At 44.3% G+C, this 26197-nt stretch overlaps 1 long non-coding RNA gene across 1 annotated transcript in view; it reads right to left on the bottom strand.

The window, feature by feature from the left end:
* Positions 1-4159: 4159 nt before the first annotated feature.
* The window catches only part of LOC124225981 (uncharacterized), a 63544-nt gene continuing 41506 nt past the window's right edge, over positions 4160-26197 (bottom strand). Inside the window, exon 3 of the long non-coding RNA XR_006885169.1 lies at positions 4160-5006. This is a non-coding gene — a long non-coding RNA (uncharacterized LOC124225981). The remainder of the gene's footprint in view (positions 5007-26197) is intronic.

Below are 26197 nucleotides of genomic sequence, written 5' to 3'. Positions count from 1 at the left end.
ATAAATATGTATACATTTATTTACATGATAATATCATAAGTATTCTGCAACTTCCTTTTGTTAATTAACAATATTTCCTACAGATCCTTTAAAATTAATAAATACACTCTACTTCATTCTTTTTAAAACTGTATGGCTATATTCCATAACATGGATAAATCATATTTAACCATTCTCCCACTATGGCCATTTATATTATTTCCAATATTTTGCTATTACTGACAATATGAAGTTACGTTCTGTTCTCATGAGATTCAACTGAGAAGTGGCCTCCAAAAAGGTGGTGTCACTTTACGTCACCCCTCGCCGCTTTGAAAGTGTTTATTTCTTACCTCCTCCCCAGCACTGGCTATTATCCGTCTTTTACATTTTACAAATATATTGGGGATGTCTCATTATCTAATTTGCTTTTGCCTGATTAGCATTTAAGGTTAAATATCTTTTCGTAAGATTATCGACCACTTTATTTCCTGTCCTGTGAATTACTTATTCAGACTCTCTGTCCTTTCTCCGTTGGGTTGTTGGTCTTTTTTGGGAGTGGGTGAAGTGGAATAGGAACAATAGTATGGATAGTAATCTTTGGTCTATTAAAGATGTTGCAATGTTGCTTCCTACTCTCTCACCTGACTTTTCATGACTTTATTTTATCTTTTGTCATGTAGAACTTCTAGTTTTTGTGTAATTTATGATACAACTTCCACTGAATCCATGCACGGTTGGAACTCAGGTTCTTCTAATCTGCACTATTCAGAGGAGAAACAGTCTCTTGGACACGAACCAATGAACTTGGGAGTGGAAGCTGTAAGTAAAACTTAGTAGGGAAGTAAAGGAATCATGCATCTCCCACCTTCCTTTTCTTCTTTCTAGCCCTTAGCCTTTTCTTCTTTCTAGCCCCTAGTATCTTTTGGCATGAAGTTTTGGTTTGACGAGAGGTTTAGAAAAATAAGTGCACTGGTTGAGGTGATTTGGAGATTTGTGTGGAAGAGTTGAAAGGAAGTTAAAGGTAGAGGCTGTTAGCAGACAATTCTCCACGGGCCTCTCATGTTTCTGCACATCTTGCAGGCAGAGATACTGACTACCTGCACTCAGATTATCTCTTCAAGGATGTTTGCATAGTGTCTCCCTCTGGAGAAAACCACTGGTTTGTTTGCTGTCCAGCATAATAAAGATAAGGTCTTCCTCAGGCAAAGATTGGCATGTTTGCTTACAGCCCATTATGAAAGATCAGGATTTCCTAAACTTGGGGCTCCTCTCCTGTAACACACCCCACAGTGTGTGGAGGTATCATCAGGCCCCGTCCGCCTGCCCTGTGGGAACGAGGGCTTGGGGACCCAGCATAAGAAAATGCTGATACTCTGCGTTCCTGAGTATTAACTGTCCTTTGTCTCAGACTCAGGAGTCTCATATCTTCTGCCAGCATCCATGACATTGTCACAGGCTAACTTGTTAACTTTGCAAGTAGGAAAAAAAATCTCTGAACCTTCACAGTTCGTGACAATTGCCATGTAATGAAAGATTAAAAGACTTGACAAACTCAACCTTTGTTCCAGGCAGACTTACCTGCCTACGATACAAAAGTCACCCAACCAAGTTCTTCTCTTAAACTGAATGGTCCTTAAACGGTTAAGGAGAAGAGAAATCTGTTGTAAAGAATTTTTACATTTTGCATATAATTGCTGCAAGTCTAATATTCAAATAGTTCTCATGTAGATGAAGTAGATTCATTCTGTGCAACTCTAAAGAAACAAACTGAAAGGCAGAAAAATTTCAGCTCAATATATAAGAAAAAACAAATTCTAACAATTAGTGCTATCCAAAAGTGAATACATTTTAAGGAAATAAGCTCCTGACTGACTTAGATGACTACTTATGCAACCTCTATGTGGGAAGGAGATTGGACTAGATGATTACAAAGGCCCCTCCAAATCTAAGATGCTCCTGGTGAAGAATGTTGTTTCAGTGGACCATCTAATCAAATTTATTTTTGTACTACGTTGTGGAGAAGGGGAGCTGGTAGATCCAGCCAGGACCTCAGACAGCTGCACTTGGTATGACTCTCATGGGTTTAAGATCTAGTGCTTAGTCTTGTTGAAACTCAGTCAGGTCTAGCTCACCCAGAGGTGAGTTAGTGCTGGAGAATTGGTTTACAGTAACCAAATTCACCAAGAGCCTGATTTACAAACTAGGGAGCCAATGCCTTAATTTTAAAGCAAAAGACAAATTTTCCAATGACTGTAATTTTCTAGTCCCATATACAGGGCACCCTACCCCTCTCCGGCTAATAGGTACTAATGAAACAGAACTAATAACCAGATGTTTGTCTGTTACACCAAACCAAGTGGAAAAGATTGAACGACCCTGGAGCTTGCTTCATCTGATAGGATGCATTAGATAGCTTCATTCGAGGCTGATGAAATATCTCGTCCCCAGTGAAGAATATAGTTTTTCAGTGACTAGAAAGTTCTTGTTCCCTAAATATAATGTCTGTCTCCTTTGACAGTGCTGGAAACACTCAACAATTCTTAGCAACATCCTCCCTTTCTAGTGCCTAAGAGGCTCATCACTCCACTTTATGACAGGTTTGTACACTGTTAACAAGTTATACAATGTTTGTTGTTAATCCCCTTTTAGACTGGCTGCTTCCTAAAGATATCTAAGGAAATATCTTAATTTCATCAGTAATAAAAGTGTGTGATGTATCCATAGGCTTCATTTCTTGGTCCCAGCCCTACCATCTTCTAGCTGAGTGTCCTTGTACGGATCACTTAACTTCTATAAGCCTCGGTTTCCTCTCTTGTAGAAGATTACAATACCTACTTATGATTAAAGACCAAGAATTGTGTACATAAAAAATACTTTATAAGATCTAAATACCTAAAATATTGTAAAGCAATAATCGCAATAACCATAGATGATAACGGCATAGGGCAGACCTTGGAGATAGTGAAGGTTTGGTTCCAGACCACCACAATAAAGTGAATATTGCAATAAAGTGAGTCTCATGAAATTTTTGGTTTCCCAGTGCATGTGAATGTTATGCTTACACTATACTGTAATCTATTAAGTGTGCAATAGCATTATGTCTAGAAAAACATTATACAAGTGCCACCCCGTGGCATAGTGGTTAAGTTCAGTGTGCTCCACTTCAGTGACCTGAGTTCGCAGGTTCGGATCCCAAGCACAGACCTACACTGCTTGTCAGCCATGTTGTGGTGGCAACCCACATATAAAGTGAAGGAAGATGGGCACAGATGTTAGGCCTAAACTTCCTCGCCAAAGGAAGGAAAAGTGTACATAACTGAATAAAAAATACTTTATTGCCAAAAAATGCTAACCATCATTTGAGCCTCAGGCAGTTATAATCGTTTTTCTGGCAGAGGGTCTTGTAAAAAATGCAATATCTGTGGTGCACAATAAAGTGGAGCACAATAAAACAAGGAATGACCATATAGGCATGTCACCATTGACAGCTTTCCTGCATACAGCTCACCCTATCTGTGGTGTGAGGATCTTGTTAGCTTCAATTTCAGGAGGTGTGAGGGTCTTCATAGCTGTTAGTTTTCCATTTAAATTAGCATTTTTTTAAAATTTTGCCCTACATTCTGGTTCTCCTCTTATTTTTGAGACCCATAGCTGCCTCTGTAACGATATGTGTTGACAGATTCCTTTTTCCTGCACTGCAAAAGGTGGATTGTATGAAAAGTTGTGTGCACAGGGTTTGTTATCAACAGAAGTGTGTTACAGCGGGAGGAACCTGGTGCAGAGAGCAGAGTTTCATGAGTTGATCCTGGACCTTTCCCTGTGAGGAGGATGTTTTCTCAAAGATAGGCAATGAGACAGGGCAAGGAGACAGACAGAGGGAGAGGCCATAGCAAATGCATGTGGCAGCAGAGCTGGTGGCTAGGAAGCAAAGACTGTTACATTTAGCACCACAGACATAAAGCTTAGTGAGATTAGCCTTTCAGACCCCAGACAAGGCCATTTCCAGCTGCTCCAGGGAAGACGGTCACCTCACCATCACAGCATTTTGATCCAGGTGTCCTGGCTGGAACAAGGAAACTCAGAGTAGCATCGAAAAAGAGAAGTGATCCAAATTCTTTTAAAATTAAAAGATTTTAACTCAAAGGGAGATAAAGGGCATGATTTTTAATTTTCCCAAGTTAGTTTATTCATTTTTAATGCCAAAAACCAACAACAGTTTTACACAGTAATCCACTCACTGAAGTTGAAACCTGAAGTGTGAAGAGTTCTGCTTTGACAAAGGTTTGCACCAGCTGCTGCCGCTAAACAGCATGTAAAAACGTGTAATTTAATTTTAGCTTTACAATAAATAAGTTCTTTCCCAAACCCACTCAGGAGCGCAGGCTGTCGCTAGGCCTACAGGTGTGCTCTGAAATCAGACACTATCAAAGGATTCCATCATGCTCAAATGTGCAAGGGGCCAGACTAAGCAATCGATCATTTTTTTATGGTTTTGTGAACTGTCTTAACAAGTGTGAGAGTGTCCCCACTAAATTTTTTAGTCAGGTTCTGCTGTGCATATATATAAGGTCAGTGTGCATGCGTGTATGTTGGGGGCAGGGGGGTACATGTGCACATGTGTGTATATTCTATATTAAAAGGTATCAAGAAAAGAGTATAAATAAGGCAAGGAAGTGAGGCATCAAGGACCATAATTAAAGACGCTTGGGAGCAATTAGACAGTATTAACTCATTCATTCAACCAACTCCATTCATTGCGCTCATCCCAAGTACCAGGCCCTGTGCTGGGCCCCCAGGGGGACTCTGAGCTGACTTAGACACAGAGCTACTCTCAAGCACCTCCAGTCTAACTAACACACAAACAGTGGTGTCACCAAGCAGGAGAGCCACAGGTACGCAGGGGAAGCACTGTGGAGTTTTTGGATGACAGTCATTGCCACGTATCATCATCCAGGTCCCGGGGCCATCTAAGAAGGGGCTTGTGGAACAAGTCTTTCTTCGATGGGTGTAGGTTATTGAGTCTCCTGTGGCAGAAATATGAATTCAGTAGAAAAAAAGAATAGGTTATATGGATGAATGTATGAAATGTGAGAAAAGGAAAATATTACATCTACATAAGGAACACACAAAGACTTTCCAAATTATTAGCTGTGAAATTTATAATGCAAAATTAAACACTGTCCTTGTGAAGAAGAATAACACCTAAGGCAGGAATGGGCCCCGACGTTTCTTTTTTCCCCTGACATTGGAGACACACCCCGCCACCCTAAGAAGGACTCTCTAGGAAACATGGTTTCACCAAGGCTTCTCCTTGGTTTCCTCAATCACAACCTCATCACGATCTTTGGAGGTTAATTGGGCAACTGAGGTGTCCACAAGCCCAGGCCCTGAACTTTCACTTAGGAAGTCATCTCCTCCAAAAGACTACCTGGAATCAGATTCATTCCTCTGGCTATTGAGTGCCGACTAAACGCCAGCACCATTGTGAGGATGGCTAGTCCTCACAGGTAAACAAGACACCATCAAGGCTCACGCTGAGATGATGCCCTCTTTGCTCCCGACCCCCGTGCAGCTAGATGTTCAGAGCTCTCACCACCCTCTTCTCTGATGGGTGAGTTGCTTGTCTGAATCCCCTGCTGATCTGGGAAGTCCTTGGGCAGGGGTGATGGCTTTTATTGTTGTATTCCCGAAGCCTGGCACATTCTAACTCAGAAAAGAAGCAGCTCACCTTACAGGTATTTCTCCTTATCTGTTCACGCATTTTATTTTATATACTTGTACACACATGCGCACACACACACACCACATTTGGCTCATTGCACAATATTTTTTAATGTATTACTTTATTTTTCATTTCTTCTTGAATTAACATTTCTTTTTATGTATGAATGTATTTAAATCTTCCCATTCATCTTTATATTGTGCAATGACTATTCTAAATGCAGGTGTGAGAATGCTCAACTTGTACACAGAATCATTGAAATTATACAATTCAGATTTTGTAGCTCATTTATGCATATGTATTTTATTTTTATCTAAACGGTGGAAACACTAAATAAAATTAACCAAACTGCATTTATTTCACCTCTTGATATGTGCACATTTTACCAACGCTGTCTTCGGCTTACTGATAAGAAAGGAAGAAGCAAAAGGAAAAGGAACGACGAGTTACCCTATCTTTCCCTTTTCTTCTCTGTCGTCATTTTCAGCGTAAGTGGTGAGCTAGCACAGGGAAACGCACGAGTGAGACAGGGTTCCTGGTCGTTGGTGTTTGCGAGAACACCATTGCCTTCTGCACCTGGAGCACGCTCTGGCCTGGTTCTCAAGAAAAGCATGGCTCCCTGCCTTCCTCCCTACTCCCCTCCCACCCCTACTTACCCTCCCTTCCCCGGTTTACTAGTCGTGGACACAACACACTTGCCTTGTACCCACTTTGAGTCTTGCTGGGCTCCCACGTGTCGGGTCCACCATGGTTCTGTGCTCGTGGGGCGCCATGAAGGCCACATGTGAATGGGCAACAGGGAAGGGTAGACATGCGTACAACGTGCGTCTCCTCTGCTCACATGCATGAAACACAACTTCAAAGATAAAGTATTTCAGGACAGCAACAGCCAAGCATTAAGCCAAGCACAGGGACCTTCTGAACACGGGGCCCTGTGCAACCTCACAGGACGCATGCCCATGAGGCAGGCCCTGGCTGCACTGAACGATCACAACCAATCGCACCTCACTGCAAGGAACAATTGGACTAAAAACAGCTAAAAGAGAGAGCCTCACAGCTTCAGGACCACAACAACAAAGAACACTACTGTTCCCACTCAGATGCGCTGAGAACATTACAATGTGACTTTAAAAGTCCTCAGACATGACTCTGACATCCTATTAAATTCAACAGACATTTATTGTGCTCAGCACTATCCAAAAACACTCCAGGACAGGGGTGGGTCAGGGAGAGTTCCTTGAATGACTAGACACTGTCCCTGACCTCCAGAGCACCAGTCTAGCTGGGGAGACAGATAGCTACAGAACCATATTGCCAGACAGATTGTGGCCGCTGCTATGATGGTAGAAATGAGCACCAGGGAAGCACAAGTGAGGGAGTATTTGATTCGAACTGGGAGGAGAGAGGTACTTCAAGATGAGTAAAATATTGATGAAAGATGGGGAAAGGACATTTGTCTTAGAATGGATTCCTCCAAAAAGGAGAGCCTCAGACAGGGTTTGCATGCAGTTCGTTTATTTTGGAAAGTGATCCCAGGAGACAAAAATGAAGGGATTAGGAAGAGAGAATGCCCATCCACACGTGTATTACTGAGCTGATAAGTGCTTTGGGCAAATGGGGCTCAGTCCCACTGGAACCACTGCGGAGGCAGAATGTACCTCTACCCCAAGACCCTGGAAGAGAGATTTACCCACTGGCTCCCAACCTCCATTGGTCCAGGACTTCCCTAGGACTACTAATGAACTTCTTAGCATTTCCAGGGGTGCACACGCCCAAGTACAGCCAAGCAGGTTCCCCCAGTTATCCCACACTGTGGTGGAAGAGAAGCCCAGAGGCAGAGAAGATTTACATGGTGCAGCTGAAGGGAGGTGTGGTCAGGCTACACCTATGCACTGCTGGTTGCCACAGTAACACCTGGACGTGGTGTGAGAGAAGCACCAGAGATGTCCACACAACATCTAGCCCAGTGCTTCTCAGACTTGAGTGTGCAGCAGACTCCCAGGAGGGCTTGTTAACACAGATGGATGGATGGGCCCCACCCCAGAGTTTCTCGTTCAGTAGATATAGAGTAGGGGCTGAGAATTAATGTTTCTAACAGGTTCTCTGTATGGGCATTCAGGCTTTTAAAGACAGCTGTCCACTGTGTACAGGGACACGAGGCTGATCAAGCAGGAGAAAGAGAAGTTTCCTAAAATGAAAAAAGTATATACATATGTCTCCAGGAAGAGCATAAATTGATTTCATCATAACAAGAGTAGAATTGGCATGCATTCATAGGTACTCGTCACAATTGATAACCTGCTGAGAGTTGCTCATCTATTGATAATCTAATGAGAATTTCAACAGCGAAAAGTAAAGAAGGGGTTGATGTTGGTTATTCTGTCGGTGCCTTATCCCCACCTCAACCCAGACCTATTCCCTGCCCTTCTCTGCTCAGGCAGCTAATCGCTCTGGACTGGATCACCCAGATTGGCCAATGGGAGGCACCATTAGGAAACCAAAAGGTTGGAGAAGAGAGAGGTAGGGCATTTCTTCTCCCTGCTCCCTCCCTGCTTCTCTGGGCTGCTGGTGGCTGTGTTCCCTTACAGCTACCCCGCCACCCCCCCGCCCCCCCCGTTGGGACCACCTCTTGTACATTTCTCAGCAGGCTCTGACAAGCCTGTCCCCATTCCTCATTGCCCCTCGGGCCCCAGGGTGGTCACGTCTCCTCACTGTTCCTGTTCCTGGATGCCTCACCATCCCAGGTTGGTTCCCTTATCTCTGCCCAAAGTGTTTTATTAATATTCTTTTCAATTTTCTACCAGGATCCTGACTAATAACAGTGTCTCAGAAAAAGAAAATAATTTAGAGCCAGGCAAAGCTCCGTTTCTGAGCCTTTTGGCATGAAGAATAACCCTGACAACACTCAAGGCAATATTGAAATTTTAAGACTTAAATTCAGGATGAAATGAAATGTAAAATGAAAAAGTAGATGAGTAACACATGAAAATACACCAAGGCCTTGAAATAATTGCAGCGATTAAAGATATAACAAAAAAAAAGCAAGGAGAGACAGATTTTTCCTTCAAAACCTAAGGAATTTGCTATAGGCAAGGGCAAGGCCCCAAAAGTACTATCTTGTGCTATATAAAACTTTTCCCCATCTACACACGCTCTGGGAACATGCAACACTGGCAGGAGAAAAGAAAGCATAATTTAGGCTGTGGACGAGAAAGCCTTCAGAAGCATCTTGGGAAATAGGAGATAAGATCAGACCAAAAATTAAATAATCAGAGGAGACAGTGATAACGCAACGTGTTGCAATCAATTTACAGCTCACATCTTGCTTGATCTGTGCATCCATAACAAAATCAATCAAAAGCTGGTGGATTTTACCTCTATTTCATGGCACTCCCTGTCCCACCCCCGCCCCAGGCTCTGCCCAGAGTTCTTAGTTCAGCATCTCAGAGAACGCGGGGTGTTTCTGCTTTGGGGACCATCTGCAGATTAGAGCGGCGAGGAGTCATCGCCATGTTCTTCAGAAAGGCGGCCCGTGACTTCGGATCCCACAGGGACTTCCTACGTGAGGCGGGTCCGTGGGACAGTGGGTGTTGCCCAGCGAGGGAGGATTTCGTTTTAGCCTCACAGCTCTTCTAAAAGGCCCTCTGTTCTTTTTCACTCTGTTTACACTGTGCCCTCTTGTTTTCCAGATTTCCAAGGTTAAATCCAGCCCCCCTGTTAGGGCTGTTTGAGTCCTTCAGAGTCGCTAGGGCTGCTCTCCTAATCCGACGGGCGGAGAGCCTTTCTGTGAGCTGGGGGTGAATGTGGGGTGAATCCATGCTTTTGTTGGCTCCAGCAGAACTTTTCCCCATGTGACAATGTAAGATGTGGTCTGTGTCCTTAATCTTCTTGTTAACGAGTGGGTCCAGTTTATGGGTTACAGCATTTTACCTCAGGTGAGAGGATGTCATCACAAAAATTGTGAATATTTATTGAACACTTACTAGGTGCCAGCTGATGTGTATTTGAGTACTTAATCCTATAGTAGTCCCATGAAATATCCCCAATTTTACAGATGAAGAAATTGAGCTCAAGAGAGACTAAAAGACGTTTACAACATCAAGGGGCTATGGGTGGCAGAGCTGGGATGTGAATCCAGCCTACCCATTCTTTAGTCTAAACCAGTTGTTTGAGGCCAGGGGTGACATTACTCCCCAGGGGACATGTGGTAATGTGTGGAGACACTTTGGGTTTTCACAACCAAGGGAGTACTACAGGCATCTAGTAAGTGGAGCCCAGGGATGCTGCTAAACACCTCCAATGCACAGGACAGCCCCCCACAAAGGATTATCCAGCCCAAGGCGTCAGTAGGCCAAGGCTAAGAGGCCCTGGTCTAAACACTGTGCTCTATTACAGTCTAATCTCTTTGTCTGTTTTCATGTCTTTGTGTTTGGTAGGACGTGTTTGTTGGAATAGGTCCTAACAATGTCTCTTTTGGATTTACCCTTATATGTTAGGGTAAGAAAGCTCTGCTCTTCCCCACACTTCCTTAGTCTGTCTCCTCTGCCCTCACTTGGAAGGAAGGGCTGATTAACTGCTTAGCAGAGCATTCATTCTGTGAGAATAGTGTGTCGATCTCTGATGTGCTGTGACGGACTATCTGGTTCCAGGATTGACTTGGTAAGATACACCCAGGCAGCTTTGCAGATAATTATTCTTTCAATTATCATAGGAAGTTGAAAGGAGGAAAGAATTCTCTTATGATTTTCCTGCCTTTTCCTATATTTTGAAACATCATACCAGTTCTATAGTAGCTTGAAAAAAGTGTAATGGCTATGCTTTCAGCTTTTATTAAAAAAGTCTTTGATGCCTAGAGGCTCATTTATTTGGGGCAATACAATATTTAGCTCATGTGCATTTGCCTTTGGGTACAAGCAGGGAATGGCAGCACCCAGATATCAAGATGGCGTTTCCTTCCCTTCAGATCCACAGTCATTTCTTTGAGGTTGATACATCCTGGAAAAGGAGAAAAGCTTCCTTCTCGTGCTATTTGTGAACTGAAAGAGTGCTGGTAGATTAATAATTATTTGAAAAGTCACCTCACCTCTTCCCCCGAAAAAAAAACATGCACCCAGAGACAAGTTTGGAAACTTCTAGAAGGGTAGAGTGAAGAAAAGTTTGGAAAATAAAGGTCACAATGGTTCTGTTAATGAAGGAGAAAGCCTGACAGAACAGAGAACTATGGGAACAGATTATAACTTCCATTGTAGCCTTAGGCTGGACATGAAAATCTGAGAGCAATGATTTTTAAGCACCTGATAGGCAGAAACATCTTGAAACATGTCTGTGTGCCAGCTGCTAAGAACAAATATCCCAACTGAGAGAGGCCATGGATAGACACAGAGCAGCAGTCCCGACATTGCAGGGACGACAGCCCTTCAGCAAGCGTTTCACCAGAGCCACCCTCAGCCCCAAAGCCCTGTGCTCTTCTTGCTCAGTGAGCGCAGCTTTCCAGCAACAGAATGAAGGAGAGGACAACCTTTGTAAGGCAAATGCTCTGAACCTAAAGATGCAATGTGGTCCAGAATTAATGTTCTCCGGTTTTGCTGTGCAAACCAATTACCCAGGGATCTCGTTCAAAGGCTGACTTCGGTGGGTCTGGGTGGGGCCTGAGATTCTGCATTTCTGACAGGCTCCCAAGCGATGCCCACCCTTCTGGTCCTCAGCTCTCACTTTGAGTACCAAAGAGCTAGCAAGGAAGTGAAACGGACTACAGATGGCTGTGAAGCCAGACAAGGCTTCTGAGACACAGAATCTGATCACATCCCGCCCCTGCTCTTTGCTGTCGGAGTGAAGTTCAGGCTCCCGACTTGGCAATTCAAGACGCCGGGCAGACTGGCGCCAGCTCACCTATGCAGCCATCACCCTTCGCCTCTCCCTGCTCCTGCCACCTTCAACTGCTCCAGAACCGAGCCACCGGCCCGTCCACACCTCGCCTCTTCCCCTGCTCCACCCTCCGCCTGCAACTTGCTCCCTCCCCACCTGCTGAGTTCCTCCTCACCTTTTCACATCTCCCTCTCCAGAGCTTCCCTGGGCAGGCGGTTTCTTCCCATGGTGTCTGTAAAATGCCTCTAATATAGGCACAGGGCAGCACACTGTGATATTTTACTTAAGTTTGTAGGTGCTGCACCAAACTGTGAATCCTCAGGAGCAGAAACTCTATCTTCTTTATTTAGGTAAACTGCTTCTTCACACAGTACCTGGCATCTGATGTATGTTACAAAAAGTTAGTTAAATAAGTGAAGGAATTATGTGTCACATCCATTGCCATCATTCTCCTCTTTTCTTCTTCTTCTTCAAAGCTTTTTAGAGTCTTAAATGTTTGGGGTTATGTGTTTTTAAGTGATTTTAAAATAATCATAGTAACAGCTAACTTTTACAAAACACTATATGTTAGACGTCGTTCTAATCACTTTGGTCTGATTAAGGTATTTAATCTTCACAACGATTTCTGCAATCCTATGAAGTTATTGTTCCCATTTTAAATTTGAGGAAATGGAAGCACAGAGAAGTTAAGTAACTTGACCAAAGTCACATAGCTAGGGAGTGCTTGCAGCAGATTTTAAACCCAGGCAGTGTGGTATTAAAAACAAGACTGAGGGCTGGCCCAGTGGTGTAGCAGTTAAGTTCAAGTGCTCCACTTTGACGGCCCAGGGTTCACAGGTTCAGATCCCTGACGCAGATCTCCCATCAGGCCATGCTGTGGCAGGCATCCCACATAAAAAATAGAGGAAGATGGGCACAGACGTTAGCTCAGGGCCAATCTTCCTCACCAAAAACTAAATAAGTAAATAAAAATAATCAAGCCAAAAAGACACAAAAAACAAAATTATAAAACAAGAATGAGTCTTCGGAGGACCCAATACTAAGACAAATGAACCACCGCTCTGTTCTGCTCTCCTTGCCGTTCTTTAACCTTATCCAACTTACAGAACACACAGCCCTCGGTCAAGTCCTTATAGTGGACTCACACTGGAGCTGGAATACACCTGGTGTCTTCATTCTGTGGTGTTCACAGCCCTCCTGAAGGGTCATTGGCAATGTCAAGCAAGACATCCTGCCCAGTCATTCAACAGAGGGATGGGAGCCTGGAGTTCAAGGATGTGTTCACAACCGAGTTGAGAGGTGCTTCCTAGACAGCAGTGTTAATAGTCACCCACAACTTCTAGTCAACAGTTACAGTGCCACTTAGCCATAAGTTGGCTTGTAGATTTCACAAGGTGGCTCTCTCAACCACAACTGGGTCTTGGTCTAGGTGTAGCTCCCATATTCACTGTCACTGAGGGGTTACTAACAGCCAACCCTTCATTGGATGACACTGTCCCAACTAGGGCCCTCTAAGAACTTTGATGAGGTTAGAGGGCTGGTGGGGAGGGTGGGCGCTGACTTCCCAAGCATGCTATTAGATGGTCTACTCTTCCAGCTATGCTCAAAGAGAGGAGGTAGACAAGGCTCCCCACCAGGGTGGCTGAAATTCCGTGGGATCTGTGTTGGAATTCAGCTTCTCCCTCCAGCCAATCCTGCTCCTTCCCCTTCATTGGCCTTGATCACTAAAATAAACATCTTCTCAAACTCCATCTCAGCATCTGGGGAACCCAACCTGCAAGAGACTGGCCTTGGAGTAGAATGTAGTCTTCCTTTTTCTTCTCACTCTTCTTTCTCCTTAGTGAACCCTACGTTCTAGAATCCCTCAACCTCACAAAACTACTGCTTGTGCCTGCAAAAGATCATGCATGTCTGCAGGTCCCTGCTTTAGCTCATTGCTATTCTCTCCGCATAGAATGCCCTTGGCCGCCCCTCCCCCGTATCGTCCACCTGGCAACCTTCTAACCATCCTTTATGGTGCAACTCAAACAACCTGCCTCTCTCTAGCTTTCCTACACCACCCCTCCCCCAGGCAAGAAATTATTGCTCCGCCATCTTGCATCCCACAGCACCTCTGCATTCTTTATTATGATGCTAATTATGTTTTTATATGCTCTCACTGAGCTGTGGCACACTTGAGAGTAGATTTTGTTTCTTCCTCTTCTTTCTAGCACTTGGCACACAGTAGGAGCACAGTAAATGTTACTCAATTAGATACATTTGAATTCATGATGATCATCCAGTGGGATTTATAGTCTTATGTGAATGACTAATCCCGAAGTCACTGGTTCCTTTAAAGCCCTCCTGACACCCACTCCCACAACAAGGGGTCCACAATGACGTAGGTGACCCATGCGCAGACAGTAAGCTTAACCATAAAGAGAGCTCATGGTTTCACTCACACACGCACACACACTGACAAAGTACAAGAGGAGGCCCCCACAACCCTACGACCATGCTGGTGTCGGGAATCAGAAGATAACCTCCTTATGGCTGTGGCTCCCTTCTTCCTCGCCCATTCATGATGGTGACCTGGGGCCATCTCTCCCCTGTATTAGATCACTTTCCCTTCCACATCACAGCTTGGACATGGGCTACTACCACACATCTGTCTTCCTCTGGGACTTTTTGGAGAGGAGCACTGACTGGGTAACAGAGAATGTACATAATCCTTGGTCCCTGAACAAGTATCATCTTTTAGCCCTCCAAAGTCGTGACCACCCCTGTCAAGTAAAGAGGAAACAAGCTCAGAGAGCATAAGGACAGACTTGGGAAACTCTAAGAGAGATGACTTCTAAAGACACTTGCAGCTGCTTCTGGAATGCAGGTGTAGGGGTGGCTGTAGGGGAGAAGGGGGATGGGCAAGGAAAGGCCAAAAGAGAGTTGTCTTAACCGGCTAATTCCTTGAAAAGGAGGAAAAGGAGGTTTAGAGGACACTTAGATTTGAATGAACTCATTTGGAGATCTAAGGCATTGGGTTCGTGAGATACAAATCTGGAAGCAGGATGGCAGCGATTCATTCAACAAATATTTACTAAGTGCTTACAATGTGTCAGGCACTGTTCTAGGCACAGGGTATAAACGAGGAGCTGATAGTGGTGGCCCCATCTGGTCCAGTGTAGCAGTCAATTAATCACTAGTTCAACATCCCTTCCACGTGTATATAGTTAGTTAGTTAGTTAGTTAGTTAGATAGTTCTTTACTGCTGTTTCTCGTAAAAACACCAAAGATAGGCTGCCCATCCATTATACACAACACACAATTTAAATCCTCCCTCCCACCTCCCCTATTTGTCACTCTCACCCACTCCAACTGCCCCAGAGCTCCTCCCTCCCCACTCCCAGCTCCCTCACAGCCAGCTTAGCTCCTCCTCTATCACACAAGCAAGAGACTGAGACAACAGAGAGTTAAAGAAAAAAATAACTCAATCATTACCCAAAATTGTCTTCCAAATCAGGATGGGAGCCACTAGAATCCAGGGTCCAAAAACAGGGAGCTCCATCAGTTATCATGCTTTAAAAAAAAAAAAAAAAGGCAAAGATAACTCTTCAGGAGGCCCCTGACTTAGTCCTACATGAGCTGCCTCTCGAGCGAGAGCTGACTCCAGATGGTGTTCATCAGGGAAGATGGTGAGAAGGAGCAGCAGTGTTTATTGTGAGAATGTGAAAGATCCTTTGTCACTGTTTATTGACCATTCCTGACACATCAAATGACCAGTGTGTACTTCATCATTTTCTTGGATGGATATTAGGGTGAAAAAATCCCTCATCAAGGGCTAAAGAACCGACTTCTGCCTAAGGCATTCTACAAAGACTTAAAGTTGATAATAAATTCTGCCAGACATTTTCATCCTACAAACCAGTGAGCTGGGCAATCTACATTTACCACTTGACCCAGAGCTTACAGGAAATGGAAAGGCATTTGCTTGCACCCCCACCACCAAGAAATATTTGATTTGTTTTTGCCTTTTAGCTATCTCACCGCTCATGATAATAAGAATGCCGAACGTTTATTGAAAGAGGACTACATGCCAGGCACTGTATGTTAGCCCTCTTCCATGGATTTTCTCAGTTAGCATTCACAGGTCCGTGACGTCGGTTCTATCAGCCTCCTTTGGAGATGAGGAAGTCGAGGTTCTCCAGCATTAAGTGGCTTGCCCAAGGTCCCACTGCCAATACCAGGAGGAGCCACGTCACCAGCCCAGGAGTTGGTGCCCTAGCCTCCTGGGAACCTATTGTCCAGATCATTCTGTGCCTCAGGAAAGAGAGAAGGGAAACCCCACTTTCTGTGTAAAGTTTGTTCACAGTTCACAGTAAGGCTGTGTCCACATCCACACAGTGAACTCTCCCTGTTCAACCAAACAGCTGGTCACTTTCATGGGGAAAGAACAACACTAGTAATATCCCGAAGACACAAACTAACTGAGTTGATCTGGAAGCTTCCTAGACATGAACTACTACAAAATAGGATTTGAAATCCAAGTTCCACTATTTCTAGGTTATTCCTTGGCACACTGAAGCTCTGAACCTCTCAGGAAAAATTTTGATCCTTGTGTATTTTGCCAAACCTGAAATGGCCTCAACCCCGTGTAAAATGTTCATTTTTCCTTCTAACTTTCCGAACGCGTTAAATTTTAAACAAGTAGAATTTCGCTGTTCTTATTAAACACTTAAATAAAAGATGAACTATCAAATGGGTAATAGGTTATTCTAATATTATTGTAAGAAAACCCATAAATCGTGGCCGTTGTAATTTTTCTAAAATTATATTTTGTTTCCAATGTTTGACTCTCTATATCTTTCAATTGTTTGGGACAGTGTTGCCTGTACACAACTAAGTAAAGGACATGCAGACACCTAGATCTCATCCATTACCTTTCAACATTCACTTTGGAAATTAAAAAAAAAAACCTTTTTTAAACATTAGTATCGAAATAAGATCGGATAAGTACTTTCCCTTGTCTCTTATTTATTTTAAAACAGAGTTATAACAGTAGTTTGAATAATTGAGGCAAAAAAACTCATCTAGAATCACACCAACCCAGCAAATAAGTTCTTGTTATTTCTCTTCCAGATGCACACAGAATTTCACACATCTGCAACCCTACCCTGTCCATTTTCAACCCAGCTAAATAAAAACATAACTTGTTTTTGTACAAACTATTATTAAGGGTTTGTTCCTTCTCCAGCAGCAGCCCCCAGCAGCTGGGTGTCTATGTACATGATATCCTCTCTCAAAATTAATTGACTTGTGAATATTTACTTATGCTTTTAACTTTGTCAGAATGCTTTTATATCCACGATCTCATTTAATTCTTACAGTAACTCAATGAGGTATTATTATTTTCATAAATGCAGAAAATAAGGATATATGCTGCACTGTGGCCAACAGGTATCACTATTTTCTACAGAGGCCCAGGTAGTAAACAATTCAGGCTTTGTGAGCCGTGCAGTCTCTGCTGCAACCACTCAGCTCTGCCATTGCAGAGCCAAAGCAGCCACAAATGACAGTACACAAATGAGCATGTCCGTGCTCCAGTAAGACTTTATTCATGGACGCTGAATTGGAAGTCAGCTCATTTTCATAGATCACAAAATGCTATTCTTCCTTCAATCTCTTTCAACCGTTAAAATGTAAAAACCACTCTTAGCCTATGGACCAAATGCAAACAGGCCGTAGGCCAGAGTTGGCCAGCTCTGCTCTAGAACATAAGCTCTTGGAGTTAGGAAGAACCTTTAGAGCTCTGATTTCATTGCTTCTCCTCTCATTGGTAAAGAATCAGATGCCTCCCGAAGGCAGTAGTTTGCTATGGCCTGGTAAGACTAGATCCAGATATTGTGACTCCTAGTTCAATGCACTTTCCACCAAAAGGCACTGCTTAAAATAAAAGCAAATGAGAGGCCAGTTAAAGAGATAACTGTAAAAACTGCTCAGCATTACGCCCAAAGACTAGAACACCCAGTGCTGGCTGCTCAGCCTGTCACTACTTATGCAGATGGCTTTTGGCACGCTCTCAGAGGGCTTGAGAAATGATAACTGGTTAGGCAGAAACAGTTCCAAGAAACAGCACAGTGACTTTTGCTCTGCCACTACAGTTTAACTCCTCTTCTGCCTGAGTTGTGAAATCTGTAAAAGAAGGAAATCAACATTTGCCAATTTAACTTTTATGATAATTTCACTTTTTATACCAACTTGACCAGTCCAAAAATAGAATGCCACCATCGGGCAGGCCAGCCTTTTCTCCAGGTAATAGCCAGCAAAGGCAAAGTGCTTGGCTGCTTAACTGCCACGCGGAACAGTGTAGCACTCTCTCTTCCTTCTGTTACCTTGAAGTCCTTGTTGTCTCTGCCTCTATTCATTTGTTTTCTACTGTCTCAATAGAAACAAAACCTCACTAGCTCGAGGCGACACGGTGGCTGCCCCAGAAGCAGCAGTCGAGGTCAGAAAGGCGGCCCGCACCCGCCCTGGGTCGGACACTCTGAAAGCTGGAGCAGAGACCATAGTGCTGTGTGGCTGGATGTGTGTGTGTATTTACGTGCCTGTGTGTATGTAGAGAAAATAGAGACAGGGCTCAACTCTTCCGAACTAGCCAGCCAGGGCTGGGAAGAATGGGAGAAAAAGCTACCTGGGCCATAAGTTTCATCTCCCCACTTGGGGAGAGAAAAGGACATTCTGCCTATTTCCTCTTCTCTGAAATGTTTGCTCCATCAGCCTCCTCCTTGCTTCCTTCTGTCTCTCTAGCCTGGCTGCCCTGAGGTCATCCAGTCTGGACAACAGGCCCTGGAGGCCAAGTCACACCCCTGGCCCCAGCCCCAGCTCCAGCGCCAGCCCCCTCCTTTGTGGCCCTGTGCGCTTTACCCCACCTCCACTGCAGATCGTTGTACCTGTGTGGTAGTCGGAAGTAAGCAAATGTGTGAGTGTCTGGAGGCCCTGAGACCAGGGACCACATTTACTTTATCCATCACTGTATGCCAGTACCTAGCAGAATGCCTGACACACAGCAGCAGAAACACTGTTAAATGTTGCTGAGTGAATGAACCTGGTTCCAAAATAGAAACAAAAGAACTTAAAAGTATGAACCAATGCTTTTCGTGGGTGTGTGGGGGTGTGGGGGTGTGTGTGTGTGTGTGTGTGAGGAAGATGGTCCCTGAGCTAACATCCATGCCAATCTTCCTCTATTTTGTATGTGGGACACCACCACAGCATGGCTGGATGAGCTGTGTGTAGGTCCACACCCAGGATCTGGGCCTGCAAATTCGGGGCTGCCCACCCAACCACTCGGTCATGGGTCCGGCCACCAGAAACAATGCTTTTTAATGGAGATTTTGTGTCGGTCACATAAGTGCCTACTGTCCTGATGCAAAAGCTGGCCTGAACCTGGAGTCCACTTTGATCTCCAGGGGAAAGAAACAGTGAGGGCTGTGGGACGTGAAAGAACCCTGACCTTTGGTGAAGAGGGGCTGGGGGCTCTTTCCCTGGTGGATGTGCTCAGCTTGCGAGAGCCCTTGGCTCTCTCGAGACCCTGAGACGTCTGCAAGCAGGTCAGTGGGGAATGCTGTGATGTCCGCCCAGTCTTTGGCATTCCCTTAGACAAGACTTCCGGAGGTGTCCAAAGAAACTAAATAAATAGTACAACTCGAAAGTCAAAGAGTTGTGCCCACAACACACCCTCTGTGTTCTTCAGGTGCTTCATCTAAAAAATGGGCAACGTTACCCCTTTCTCCCACCACCCCCTAACTTGCAATGTTGCCAGGCAAATTTTGTATGTTGGTTTATTCAGGGTTCTTTTTTACCACGACTTTCAACCTTTGTTTAGCATCTACTACACGGCAGGCACTGAGCTGAGTTCGATGGAGAAAACAGAGGAAAAACAGAAGGGCTGTCCCTGAGAAGCTTGTGGGCCATTGGAGGAAGTGGAGGAGTTAAGCTATTCATTTACATTCAACAAACTTTTATTAAGTATCTTTTAAATGCCAGGTGTGAAAAGAGAGGAGGTTAAATGAATTAATTAGGCCCATAATGCAGTGAAAAAGAAAAGCAAATAGACAAAAAATGGTAATGCATTATAAATGGTACAGCATGGTTGGAATAAATGAGTATTCAGCACAAAAACTTTGCCTTGTATGGAGGTCAAGGAAGCCACCCCAATGCGAGTTTTTAATTGGACCTGGAGGAATGAATAGAAGTCCATGGAAGCAGTGCAGGGAGGGGTGAAAAGGAGGGGAACTGGAGGTGAGACCTCAGGGACCAAGTATACAGATGGGGTAAGGACCTAGGCCTAAAATACTATTATTTGGAGAACAGCAAGTATGCATGGAGTCAGAGGGAAGCTGGCAGAAAAGAAGGGAAGAGGATGCCATGCTAAAAATACAGCTGGTAATATAAGCTGGGGAGAACCATGGAAGGCTCTGGAGCCAAGGACTGTAACTGCCACGCCTGGGTTTAAGAAGGACGACTGGGGACTGTGAAAGGAGAGTGAAAGGACAGCACGAATGGAAACCCCAGCTAAAATTCCAGTGCCAGTGTTTTGACTGCCATTCGAGTGCAGTTCCTGTCACACAAGTCAAGCAGGACAGGCCCAGAAGGAGGTCACCAAGCTTCAACGCTGCGGGGTAGTTGGCCCTCCCAGGGGAGAAGCCAGTGTGCATTGGGTTAAGGAATAGATGGTGTGAACGAAGCAAGGTGGTAAGTGATGTATGTCCCAGACAGTGACCTCCTCAAGGGCAGGGACTATGTCTTATTGACTCTTGTGTCACAAGGTTTTGCAGAGGCGGGAGGTGAGCTCCTGGGGAGGCTCATACTAGAAGCTTTCAGAAAATGAGCAAACAGGCTTGAGGAGGAGCATGTGCAGTGGGCATGGGTGGAGGTATCGCCCACCACATTTGTCCTTTATGTGGGGTAGCCAAGATCTCCTCCTCGCCACCAACCACATAATAACCCTTTGCAATTGTCAAAGCACTGTCCCACATTCTCTCACACATAACTGGCTTTCGGAGCAGATGCTGACGGGGAAGTCCTGCTGAGATGAGTAATCGCTAGAGAGTACGCTGGAAAGAGAAGCCATGCTAGAAGCGAAATAGGGCAAAGTGACATCACAGCAGCTCAAGAAAAAAAGGGCCATTCATGGCTGACAGGTGTGTGACATTTGCAACTCAAAGATCTATTAACAACAGCTTAGCCCCAAAGCATTCTTACTTGCCCTTCAAATAAAACCTAAAAATAAAGGAATTCCACAAGTCTTATCAGATACACATACATACACACAGGCCGTAGTTACTAAGATAATTGATACAATTAATAATTAAGGTAATTAAGATAATTATATTTTACTTTCAGTCCCATTTCTGAATTGAAAAATATTTCCATATCACTGTTACATGTACTATAGACCCTACTATTTTCTGAAACTGCTATACAATACAACACAGGTTGTGAGTGTTAAAATAATAAATGCAACAATGAAAAGACAATGTCTCTAGGCTTTTATCCAAAAGCCAACCACTATTAAAGTACCTTGGTCAAAAGAGCATAATGTAACTGAAGCCTTGTAATATAGTATACTGAATATAAATTATTAATGTAATTTAATTTTAAGTGTTAGCTAAATGTTACTAGAGTGTTTTAAAAGCAAAAAAATCTAATGGCATAAACTTGAGTCGTGCAAAGGCAAGTTGGTAAAATACTGTAAAATAGGGTAGGAAATAATTTGGTCTGATCTCTGGGCACACTAGTACTTAATTGATTATTGGTCTTCTGGTGGTGTTTTCGTTGTTTTATTCTATGTCAAAAAAAACACACGATTCTTGCTATGTGGTCAGGAACACTTTCTAGATTGCTCATTTCTACTTCTTTCTTAACACCTGCCTATTTCTACTACTAATATTTTCTCCTCAAAAAATACATTGTCACTTCATCACAAATGCCCTCCTGTAATGGGGAATTCGGTATAATGAATTGGACTTGGTTCAAAGTTGAGCCATACGATTATAATCAGAATCTTACTGGGTCAACTCATATGAATATTTTTACAATTTTTGATGCACATTGACAAACTACTCCTTATAAAAGTTACACTTTCACACTCCCCCCTGAAATATGAGATCTCGCTACATTCATGCCAGAACTCAATATTACCATTTTTCAATCTTGCTAATTTCGAAACACATATGCTAATTTTAGAGTGGCTATGATTATAATGTTAATTTGCATTTCTTCTATTCTGAGTGATGCTGAACATTTTCTAGCCATTCCGGTTCTCTGCTGTGATTTTTCAGATGTCCTTTGTCCAGTTTTTTGGGGAGAGTGGGAGAGGGTAGAGGTGATTAAGTTTTCTTAACAGCGTATTTGAACTCCATGACTGATTATTCATTCTGCGGGTATTTACTGAAAACCAGTGTGTTAGTACTGTTATCTAGGCACTGGGGATTATAGCAGAAATAGTGCTGCCTCCTGTGGAGCCTACACTCTGGTGGCATGGGCAATATCTGTTTATGGTAAGCTATCAACACATTACTATCTGTTTTTTAATGGCATTACTCACATCATGGTCCCATGCAATGGCCCCCAAGCATAGGGCTTAGCTGTCCCACAGGGCACATCCCCAACATACATAAGCACTCTCATTTTTCTTTCACCAGCCGCCAGTCAAGACTGCCCCCTCTCCTAAACTCTGCAGTTTGGGAAAGTTAGTTACTGGCCTTCAACTGCGCTTCTGGAAGCTTTTACACATGGCTCCCACACTCCTTCCTCTGCCGAAGAAAACCACTGAGCAAGATCAGCCCTCAGAAAGCTAAGCCTCAGAATTAGTCAGAGCAGGAGAGAGTCTATGCCTTAGTAATTTGGCGGAAACTAAAAAAGACAAATCAGAAACTGGCTTTATTCCAAGGCGGCTGGGGGTGCAGAGCCTGCCCACAATAAGCCTTCAGGTTCCAGTCACGTCCGAGCACCCCGAAGAACTCCAGCCCTTCCCATTCAGACTAGGTGTGCCCTCGGCTCCCCGGGAAGGGGTCACTCTGACACAAGACTAGGATTTATTTTGTTCCAGAATCCCTGAGTTCACCTCAAACAAAACGTGTATGTGTGTGTGTGTTCTCTTTCACTCTGCTTCCTCCATCGTTACAAGATCCTGCGAACCCTATGTTAACTCCTTCCTGCCTCTACCTTGGCCCTGCTTACCTCCACCCAAAGCTTCTGTGACGTCAGTTGTCTGCCTTCTGTACATGGGATGGGGTGCTTCATCTCCCACCCCTGCTGCCTGCACTCAAGCCTGACTGTCATCCTGCCCTTACCACCGCACCTGGCTCCTGGCTCCTGTTCGCCATCACCTCCTCCCAGCTGCCTCCTATCACCTGATCCTATGCGCCGTGTCTCTCCATGTGCAGACCTCGCCTCTCTCATCTCTTGCCTCAGCCTCCTTGCTCCCCCTAGACAATACCTCCTCCTCCTGCCTTTTCTCACTCCTTATGATTCATTAGCAAAGGTGGGTGTGGTTGGCCCTCTCTCTGAATCCCAGTGCTGCCTCTGGGCCAATAAATGAAACTCTCCCCCTGCAATCTGTATAAGTTGGCTAGGACCGCCATCACAAAGTACCAGAGACTGAGGGGCTTGAACAACAGAAATTTATCCTCTCACAGTTCTGGAGATCAACATGTCTGCAGGCTTGGTTCCTTCTGAGGCCTCTCTCCTCGACTTGCAGATGGCCGCCTTCTCCCTGTGTCTTCATGTGGTCGTCCCTCTGTGTGGTCTGTGTCCTAATCTCTTCTTATGAGGACACCAGTCATGTTGGTTTAGGGCCACCCTCATGACCTCATGTTAACTACAATACCTCTTTAAAGACCCTACCTCCAAGGCAGTCACATTCTGAAGTACTGAGCGTTAGGACTTCAACACGTGAATTCCGGGGGGATACAGTTCAGCCCATAACACCATCCATGTATATAACACTTAGCAAAGTGTTTCTACATCATACTCAGCATGGCCACAACCCAGACCTCACCAAATCTAACCCGGCACCCACTCCCTGCCTCCAATCACATCCTCCTCAAGGGCCATCTCTCTCTGGCCGCCATCTTTGTTCTCTCCAACCTCCAAACTCCTGATCTTTGTTCTCACTAGGACCTTCAATTACTCAACTCCTTTATACATTTGGCAGCCCTTTAAATCCCTTCTGACCACACTGCCTCCCTGTCTTCTCTGGAATCCACAGCCAATTCCACACACTGCCCTTTTCAGAACCTGTATTCCCTATACCAGCACCAGGATTCAGCCAGTAAGGATGGGTCCAGCTATACTATTGTTTATGGCCAGCATCCATTCCGACTCATTTTGATTTCTCACTGCCCATGCCAAGCTTTCATTCTACAAATGTCTATCATTTCCTCTACCTCCCATTTCTGCCCCCAGTTCTACCTCTTTCTCAGAAAACTTACCCCCACCTGCTCAGGGAAAGCTCACTCTCTGACCCCACCCTCTAGCCACAGGTGATTGGGCCAATGGCAGACATCTGCCTTAAGAATTCCTATAGAGTCAGATCTGTAAGAGAGTACTGGGTACCTGAGCTGTAAGACTATGTTGAGTCTGAGCCCTTTTAGGCACCATGGCAACCCAAATCCTCACTAGGCCCATGTGATGGGAGAGAGGCCTTGAAAAGACTCAGTCTGCAAAGAGAGAGGAGTGAAGCAGACGTGCCCAAGAGATGAGAGAGCAGAGGCCAGAGTGTCAGGAGCTACAGATGGTTTTCCAGCTCCCATGATGTCAGCCTCTACTTCCTTCAGTTAGGTTCCTGACACCATCTAACAAATCCCTCTTTACTCAAGCTGAGTAGGTTTTTGTTTCTTGCCACCAAGCCATCCTTGATTAAGACACCTTTCAATACAGCTGCTGGATTGTCCCCACCGCCCACTTTTCCATTCTTTTCTTCTACTGGAGTGCATGTGCCCGTTTCTATTGATACAGTCACACCGCACACACACAGTCTGATTTTTCACTTGAACAAATGCTGCCTGGCTTCCTCCAAACGGGAACGAGTGGCAGCCCATGACTTAGTCACACAACAGGTGAGCCAGGCGGTGCCAGCGTTCACACCAACTTGTCTCAGACCTGCTAGAGTTTCCTGACAGCCATCCTGACTGCTCAGATTAATTCAAGGAACAGCCACAAGTTTGCAGCACCTGTGGCCCGGGAGCAGCGGGAGGCATTCGGCTGCTATGGCAGACTTGTCTGTAGAAGAGGGTAGGGGTAAAATGTGTTCAAGGGAACATTCTTCATCTCAAATCACTTAGAACTTCGGCAATGAGATTAATGGTTTCCATGGCAACTGATAAGCCCAGAGCCTCGGGAGACTGTAGTCTTCTCAAAGCTCCTCGGGATGAGTGCACCCTCCAAAATACCAGGATCTGCCACGAGCCAAATTTCTCCCTTTGGCTTTGGTCAAAAATAAACTTTCTCTTGCACATTTTATGACTTTTTGTAGAACATTCTCTCCTGAGGAAAATCCACATTTTTCTTTTGGTGGTTTTCTGATTCTATGCTATTCTGCTGTTCCTAAAGACAGGAAGTTCCTACAACTTTTCTGGAATCTTTTTGTTGAATGTTGCAGTTTGGGGATATAGAACAAGGTTGTTTCAATCTATTTCATTCATTTTTTCTCATTATGTTTTTCTCTCCCTCTCCACCTTGTCCCTCACTCTTCTCCAGCCCTCATTTACTTTCAGATAAAACACTAAAGTGTCACATGGTTTGTGGGTTTGAATGCATCCTTTTAGGAGTCCTTCCAAATGAAAGGGACACACTCTGGCAAGCATTCAGTTCCGATAAATGGCAGGTACCTTTCCCCTCTGGATGACATAGACAGCCTGAGAACCACAGGTCACGTTACACAGTGACATTCACAGCACACACTTCCCTGCGGCCTGTTCTAGGAGGGACCACTATTTGACATAAAGATTGGTGTTCCACGAGAGAAGGACAAAAACATGTTGTCATTGTTCGTTTGCTTGTTTTGCCTTGTTTCAGCTGACTCACAGAAGTGGTAGTGACTACCTATATAGGCAAAGCTCCACCACACATGTTTTCGTTGATGTGAATAAGAAATAAAGCAATAATTACGGGAACGTGATTTGTGTTACACCTCTTGTGCCTGGTTTTAACAGGGTCACAACCAGCCAATGGCACAACGCAAGGAAGAGAAAAAGCGGAGTGGGAGTCACAAGCGTACTTGGTTCAGGGCCCATCGCCCAGTTGCCACCTTGCTCCTCTACTTACCATTGGTGGCCATGAGCAGGGCTAGGAGTCATTTTCCTGACTATTAAATGCATGGATTTTATTTTCCATCTGATGTGCCGTATAGGCTTTCCTCCATGATATTTAGGATTGCTTTTGATTACATAGTTCATAGTTTTAAGTTTTCAGTAGCAAAATATATCTATGAAATACCTCTATGATTGAAAATCCTGCAAGAAAAATAATTTAATTATGGTGAGGGTGAAAGTTTCTTTTTCTTTAACTATCAAAGCATTCTTTTTTAGTTTAGTTTTTGATAACCTGAGGTTTCTTAGGAATGCAACTGTGGCCTTATTACAAAACAGAGTG

This window comes from Equus quagga, chromosome 15, assembly GCF_021613505.1.
Source record: "Equus quagga isolate Etosha38 chromosome 15, UCLA_HA_Equagga_1.0, whole genome shotgun sequence".
Classification (NCBI taxonomy): Eukaryota; Metazoa; Chordata; class Mammalia; order Perissodactyla; family Equidae; genus Equus; species Equus quagga.
The sequence above is the reverse complement of the archived record's forward strand: the minus strand, read 5'-3'. Positions and strand labels throughout refer to the sequence as shown.